Below are 7,651 nucleotides of genomic sequence, written 5' to 3'. Positions count from 1 at the left end.
CATGGCCTGTTCGGCCGCCTTGTGGAGCTCGACCAGCTGTTTTAGTTGGTCGCTCAAGGGCACAGGGTGTACGACCTCAGCATACTGAGACCAGAACACCTTCTCCGTCGAGCTGCCCTCTTCAGCTCGGTAGAATGCGGCGGCGTCGGTTACGCTGCGGGGAAGATCTGCGAATGCCCCTGGAGAGCTCCGGATTCGGGTAAGTAACAAGTAGTTTACTTTTATATTTCTGCTTTGCATTAAGAATGCCTTACCCGCTGCTATCTTTTTCACCTCCTCCAACTCTTGGAGGGCCTTTTGGGCTTCGGCCTTGGCAGACTTGGCAGTCTCAAGGGCCGTCGCGAGCTCGGACGCTTGGGTCTTTGACTCAAGCTCCAAACTCTCATGTTTCTCATGAAAGCCTGAAGCTCTTGCTGCACCTCGCCGACCTGAGCCCCAAGTTTCTCTCGCTTAGTGCGCTCCGCGGCCGTTTTCTTTTCGGCCTCAGATAGCGCCTGCTTGAGGGTCGCCACCTCAGTCGTGGCCCCTAAAATAAGTAGTACAATCCTGTTATTTCTTGCAATCGCGCCTCTCTATAGGCACCTTTTTCTGTAAGGTATTTCTTACCTTCTTTCTCCTTGAGCTGCCGCTTGGCAAGGCCGAGCTCTTGCTCGGTCCGCCCGAGGTCCTGTTTCAGGACACCCACCTCCGCAGTCAGTGCGGCAGTGGACAGCAGCGAAGCCTGCATAAGCATATTGACTCTTTATTGTTAGACTCCTACGAAATTTAATAGATCCTCTATTCGGCTTTTCTTTCCAAACGCCAAATAGAGCATCAGGGGCTACTATCAATGCGGTAATATTTTTACATATTTTTTACTTACCTCGAAGCCTGTTAGGAGGCTAGCGCAAGCTTCACTCAGTCCGCTCTTGGCGGACTGAACCTTCTGGATCACCGTACTCATAATAGTATGGTGCTCCTCGTCGATGGAGGTGCCTTCAAGCACCTCCAGCAGATTGTCCGGCGCCTCCGGTTGGACGAAGGCTGCCGGCTCAGAAGACTTGCTCCTCTTGGAAGGAGTTTGCCTACCGCGGTCCGAAACTGTTGAAGATTCCGGCGCGGTGTCCGGCATAAAGCCGGACTTGGAGCCCTGGGGGGTCTTGTCCCCTTTACTCTTGGAGTCCGGGAGGTCGCCTTGCGGCTCCTCCAGGACCACCTCCTCCTGCCCCGGAGCTCGTTGTGACGCCACTTCAGCGTCATCCGCAGTGCGGGGGGAGACAGCGGGCGGAACTGAGTTCACGTTCGATGAATCCAGGGAGCCGCTCGACGACTCGTTGAGTTCGGCCCCGGGCGGGCTGCATGATTATATTCGACATTAGGGAAAGCTGTGCAACAAAAGGAATATCATGAGTTACTCTGGTATCCGAACACTTATGATTTCGCCGGACACTTGGCCCTATCCGGCCACTCCTCTTCGTCCTCGTCGGCGTTGGGGGCGTAGTTCGGCGGAGGGGTCTTCCTCTTCTTGGACCCCTCGGCCTTCCCCCTTGGGGCGGCCTTCCTTTTCTTTCCTCCCTCCGCTGGGGGAGGAGAGATTTCTTCTTCCTCCTCCTCGTTTTCACGGGAGGAGGGCGTCTCGGACTCGTCGGATGACGAGTCCGACAACACCACGTTACGGGTACTCTTTCGAGTCCCCGGGGTCTTCTTCTTCTTGGCCTTCTTTTCTGGCACCACATAAGGCGCCGGAGCCAGCAGCTTCACTAGTAGAGCTGGGGCTGGGTCTTCGGGCAGCGGAGCCGGACAATTAATCGGTCCGGATACCGCCCGCCAAGCCTGTCAAAGGTAAGGGAGTTTAGATCCCGCATAGAGTTAAACTATGAAAAAGGTTGAACATCCTGTAAAATGTGAAAATAGCTTACCTCGCTAGCGTGACGCTGCGAGCTGTATCCGCGGTCCTCGGAAGCGGATGCGAGAGCCTCAGCACCTTTGATTAGCGCCTTCCAGACGTCTTCATACGTCGTGTCGAAGAGCATGTTAAGGGTTCGGTGCCGTGCCGGGTCGAACTCCCATAGAGTAAAGTCCCATTGTTGACACGGGAGGATTCGGCAAACGAGCATGACCTGGACTACATTTACAAGCCTGATTGACTTGTTTACCAGGGACTGGATGCATGTCTTCATTCCGGTCACCTCTTTCTCGTTACCCCATGATAGGCCCGTCTCTTTCCAGGACATGAGCTGCGTGGGGGGTCCGGATCAGAAATCGGGGGTTGTGATCCATTTCGGATCACGTGGCTCGGTGATGTAAAACCACCCGGCTTGCCACCCCTTTAGGGTCTCTACGAAGGAGCCCTCGAACCACAGGACGTTGGCAATCTTGCCCGCCATGGCGCCTCCGCACTCCGCCTGGTTGCCGCGCACCACCTTGGGCTTGACGTTGAAGGTCTTGAGCCAGAGGCCGAAATGGGGGCGGACGCGGAGGAAGGCCTCGCACATGACGATAAACGCCGAGATGTTGAGGATGAAGTTCGGGGCCAGATCGTGAAAATCCAGGCCGTAGTAGAACATGAGCCCCCGGACGAATGGGTGAAGTGGAAAACCCAGTCCGCAGAGGAAGTGGGGAAGGAATACTACCCTCTCGTGGGGCCTTGGGGTGGGGAGAAGCTGCCCCTCCTCAGGAAGCCGGTGCGCGATGTCTTTGGACAAGTATCCGGCCTTCCTAAGCTTTTTGACGTCGCCCTCCATGACGGAGGAGACCTTCCACTTGCCTCCCACTCCGGACATCGCTGGAGAAGGTTGAGGTGGGGAGTGCGGGCTTGGGCGCTGGAGCTCGAGTGCGCAGGAGATGGATAGGCAAAGGAGGAAGAAGGCGTAGGTAAAAAGGTGGATCCTTATCCCCTTATATGGGCGGATGCGGTTGTGCGTCCCCACCTGCCTAATAAAACTCGCTTGCCTCCCGAGCGCCGTGGTAAATGGCGCGGTTAGGGTTACCCACGTTCGTATTGATGAGAATCCCGTAAAAAGGGGACACGATCTCTGCTTTGACAAGACGTGCCAAGGAAACCACCTCGCAAAACATGCTGAGGTAGAAAAGTAAAAACGATTCGAGTAAAGGACTTGGCCGTAGTGTGATAGCGTACTGCGGAATACGTCAGCAGATTTGGTTTGTGTTAGTATTATTCTCTCTATGGAAATATGTGGAAGCTTATTTTGCAGAACCGGACACTACTCTTGGTGTTTTCAATCTTCTACGAAGGACTTGGAGGAGGAACCCGCCTTGCAATGCCGAAGACAATTTGCGCGTTGGACTCGTCGTCATTGAAGCCTGGTTCAGGGGCTACTGAGGGAGTCCTGGATTAGGGGGTGTTCGGGTAGCTGGACTATACCTTCAGCCGGACTCCTGGACTATGAAGATAAAAGATTGAAGACTTCGTCCCGTGTCCGGATGGGACTTTCCTTGGCGTGGAAGGCAAGCTTGGCGATGCGATATTCAAGATCTCCTACCATTGTAACCGACTCTGTGTAACCCTAACCCTATCCGGTGTCTATATAAACCGGAGGGTTGTAGTCCGTAGGCAATCAACTCCATACACAACAATCATACCATAGGCTAGCTTCTAGGGTTTAGCCTCCTTGATCTCGTGGTAGATCTACTCTTGTACTACCCATATCATCAATATTAATCAAGCATGAGTAGGGTATTACCTCCATCGAGAGGGCCCGAACCTGGGTAAAACAAAGTGTTCCCTACCTCCTGTTACCATCCGGCCTAGACGCACAGTTCGGGACCCCCTACCCGAGGTCCGCCAGTTTGACACCAACACCCGAGCTCCAACAACTCCACCACCACCTCCGCCTCGCTCCGCCGCATCGCCCCGACCTCGCCGCCGCCGCCCCGGACCACCGGAGCACCCCCGCCACCAACGCCCGAGCCCACCTCGCCATCGACTGCCGCGGTAAGCCGCCGGACCCCACTCCACCATTCGGTCGGCAACCTACGGCTTAGATTAGATCCGCGAAGGGGTAAGGTTTTATTTCATATAGATCGGTTTTAGTTTTGGTTTAGATTGGTTTATTTAGTTGCGGTTTAGTTAGACCGGCCAATCGGTTTATTTCTGTTAGCCACGGACGCAATGAATCTATTAATCGCTCGCGCGTTAGATAGTTTTAGAGCGCTCACTGTTTCGGCCCGATAGCACGTTGGTTTGTTTTCTTTTCTTTTTTCCGTTTCTGTTTTCTTCAGAATAGTTTCAATTTTGTAAAATCTGTATCTTTTAGGTTATTTATTATTTTTAGTTGATTCTTTTCTTTTTAGTTTACAAATTTCTTGTAGCTTCTGCAGAAATTAGATTCGGCCATGTTTAAGTTTATAAAAATAGTTTTATATTAATTTTAGTCAGATTAGTATTTCGGCTATAAATTGAGCTAGGATTATTATTGTTAGGTGATTCTTTTTGCCACTGCTTAGTTTTGACCTAGCCTAGCAGTAGGAACTTGGTGGGGTATTTGTAGATTATATTAAAATTAGTTTTAGTCGAAATCGAGCTTTTCTAGTTTTATTTAGCTTGCTCCTGTTTCCTGCTATTCTAGTTATTATAGAATTTTAGTTTACCCCTATTATATTTTATTTTAGATTAGTTTCTGTAGTTACAGAGGGTGAACATTTATTTGCAGCAAAATAAAAAGGTTTATTTTATTTTCTTATTAGTTTTGTTTTAGGTATAACAGGAGTACTATAATAGATATTGGTGTGATTCCTTTTGCATCTAGTTTATATGCGGTTTTCCTTCATGTTAGTTCGCAAAACACTTGTTTTGGTTCTGTTAAGAAAAGTGTTAGTAGGATAAAACTATTTCTTTGTTGTTGCTTGAAGTGATGAAACCTTGAGTTTGTTTTCCTCGAGTTTTCTTTGGTTTTGGTTTGAGTGCTTGTGTGTTTTCCTTTAGCTTGCTGTTATGTTATTTAGTGAAATACTTATTTGTGCTATTGTTTGACTCGATAGAATTCCCAGAGTGCGAAGCTTGCTATCTCGAGTCACTAGCATTTGAAGACCGCCAGCCAGGCAAGTCATTTGATCATGTTTTACAATACCTATGATTTTGTTGCATTAGAATTATTCCTACCCACCATGCATGCAGTAGGAGAAATTTAAGTTATGTCTTGAGTAGTATCATGAGGTAGGATGAACCCAATTCCCCTTGCTACTATTGCCCGGGACGATGTAGTTTATCTTGTGAAGCTCGTAGACGGGGTTGGTTGAGAGATTCATAAGGGAGATGCGAGAGTCAAGATGACAACCCCATGACTTCAAGCTCAATATGGACTTCAAATTCACTACTGGGTGGAGGACGGTTGACGGGCACCCTGGAGAAACCAGCGGATGGTCGGGATGCATGGAGAAGTGCCATGATATCTTGCGGAAAGCTTCACCCAGCCACGAAGAGACGGATGGATACCCCTTGATCGGAAGCTTACCTGTGCAGCCGCTAGCCATTATGGGCTCTGGCTAGGTTGACCTTAGGCGTGACTCTGGACGGACGGTGCCAGCAGATGTAGAAGAACGGTAGGCCATGGATGGGTACCGGCAGTGCTCAGAGAAACTCTACGGAAGACCATGTTTCGTTCATCCCGTCTTCAAACACCAGGCAGTGCAAGGACATAAAGGAGGGAACGATTCTTGCGGGTAAAGTGCACAAGACTCTGCAGAGTAACAACCTAATCGATTAGCCATGTCCTCGGTTACGAACAAATGAGCCTCTGGAAACTGGAGTATTTCAGAAATCTCAACACCGAACAAATAAATTAATTGTGGGGTTAATTAATAATTGGGAATGTGACATTGGTTGGTGGAACCATCTCAATAACTACCAACATTTTGTAGTAATTGTAAGCAAGTCCTTTGTTGTAAGGAAAGACTAGCTTTTTCGCAAAAACATAAAACTTAGAGCCCCACAGCCAAATTGCATATAGTGTTAGCATTATTATTGTTGTTCTCTCTATGACTTGCCGGCATATTCTAAATGCTGACCTACACGGCTGCAACGTCTCATGTTGCGGAGGAGTTTTCCGACCAGGAGTGAGGCTACGATCTACGCTTGGCGATTGCCCTATGGAGTCGGATGGACTCGCTATTCGTCTATGCTTCCACAGCTTTATTTAGTTTATTTCTCATGAGTTGGCCTTTGGCCGAATTTATTCTGATGTAATAAAGACTCGATATGAGTATCGTGTAATAAATTCAGGTGTGATTGAACTTTGAATCTTTTCATCAATGTACTGTGTGTGCCAGCATGATCTTGGGATAGTACGGCTACACAGAGACTTGACCGATTTTGGGTTGGGTCGTTACAAGGTTAAGGGCCAGTTCGATTCCGCCTTTTCAGGGCATATTGTCAAAATAAGCCATAAAAGATGTAAAGAAGTCATTTTTGAGTTATGGGCTTGGGCTTAACTAATTTCACTTTGGAGGGGGGTGTTTCAGGTAGAACCTCACTAAAAATTGAAGGGAAGGGAATAGTGAAATGACTCTGTTGTCTGCCTATATTACACTCAAAATGCAACTGCTAACGCCCGTGTCACACCTGACCCTCATGTAAAAACAAACACTCAAGCATTCATTGCCCTACCCGCTTGCATCTCCTCTCCCCTTTCCCTCTACCTCGATCCCCTGCCTGCAGCACTAGGGTTCCTCCAGCGAGCCGTCGCCACTGGTCCCATCTGGCCAGGTCCTCGACGATGCTATGTCCAGCTAGGCTACATGGCCGGCGGGTAGGGGCAAATCTCCTTGGCTGCTCCTCCCTCTGACGCCGCCCCTCATTCTCATGGTCTCCAGCAGCTGCTCCACTGTGGTTCGTCCAACGCACTACTCCAGCGGGCGCTGGACAACTACGGCTGATGCCACACTGCGGCAGAAGGCACCTTATTCCCCCTCCCCTCCTCCCAGGCCATGGCCTTGAGGTGCTGTTGAAGGATGAGCTCATCCAACAAGGTGAGGATCTCCTCTGATTTTTTTGCCAAATTTTCATTCTGATCCACTATACGATGAATTGCTATGAGCTGCTTCTGCTGCTGCTATATGATGCATTCCTATGAGCTGCTCCTACTGCTGCTATATGATGAATTGCTATGAGCTGCTCCTGCTGTATGATGAGTTGCTATGAGCTACTGCTGCTGCTATATGATGAATTGTTATGAGCTGCTGTTGCTATATGATGAGTTGCTACAGGCTGCTCCTGCTACTGCTATATGATGAATTGCTATGAGCTGCTCCTGCTGCTGCTATTTGATGAATTGCTATGAGCTGCTCCTGCTGCTGCTATATGATGAATTGCTATGATTGGTACTCCCTCTGTTTCTTTTTACTCCGCATATAAGATTTGGTCAAAGTCAAACTACACAAAGTTTGACCAAATTTATATAAAAAATATGAACATCTACAATAGTAAAACTATATAGTATGAAAAATACTTTCATGGTGCATCTGATAATATTGATTTCATATTATCAATGTTTATATTTTTAATATAAAGTTAGTCAAACTCTACAAAGCTTGACTTTGACCAAACCTTATATGCAGACTAAAAAGAAACGGAGGGAGTATATATTTTATATATTTTTTATAATTGATATGTATTTGCTATTTTTCTTACTCATGTGGACATGTATTTTTTTCT

This window comes from Triticum dicoccoides, chromosome 7A (assembly GCF_002162155.2).
Source record: "Triticum dicoccoides isolate Atlit2015 ecotype Zavitan chromosome 7A, WEW_v2.0, whole genome shotgun sequence".
NCBI lineage: Eukaryota > Viridiplantae > Streptophyta > Magnoliopsida > Poales > Poaceae > Triticum > Triticum dicoccoides.
Note: the sequence above shows the minus strand (reverse complement) of the source record.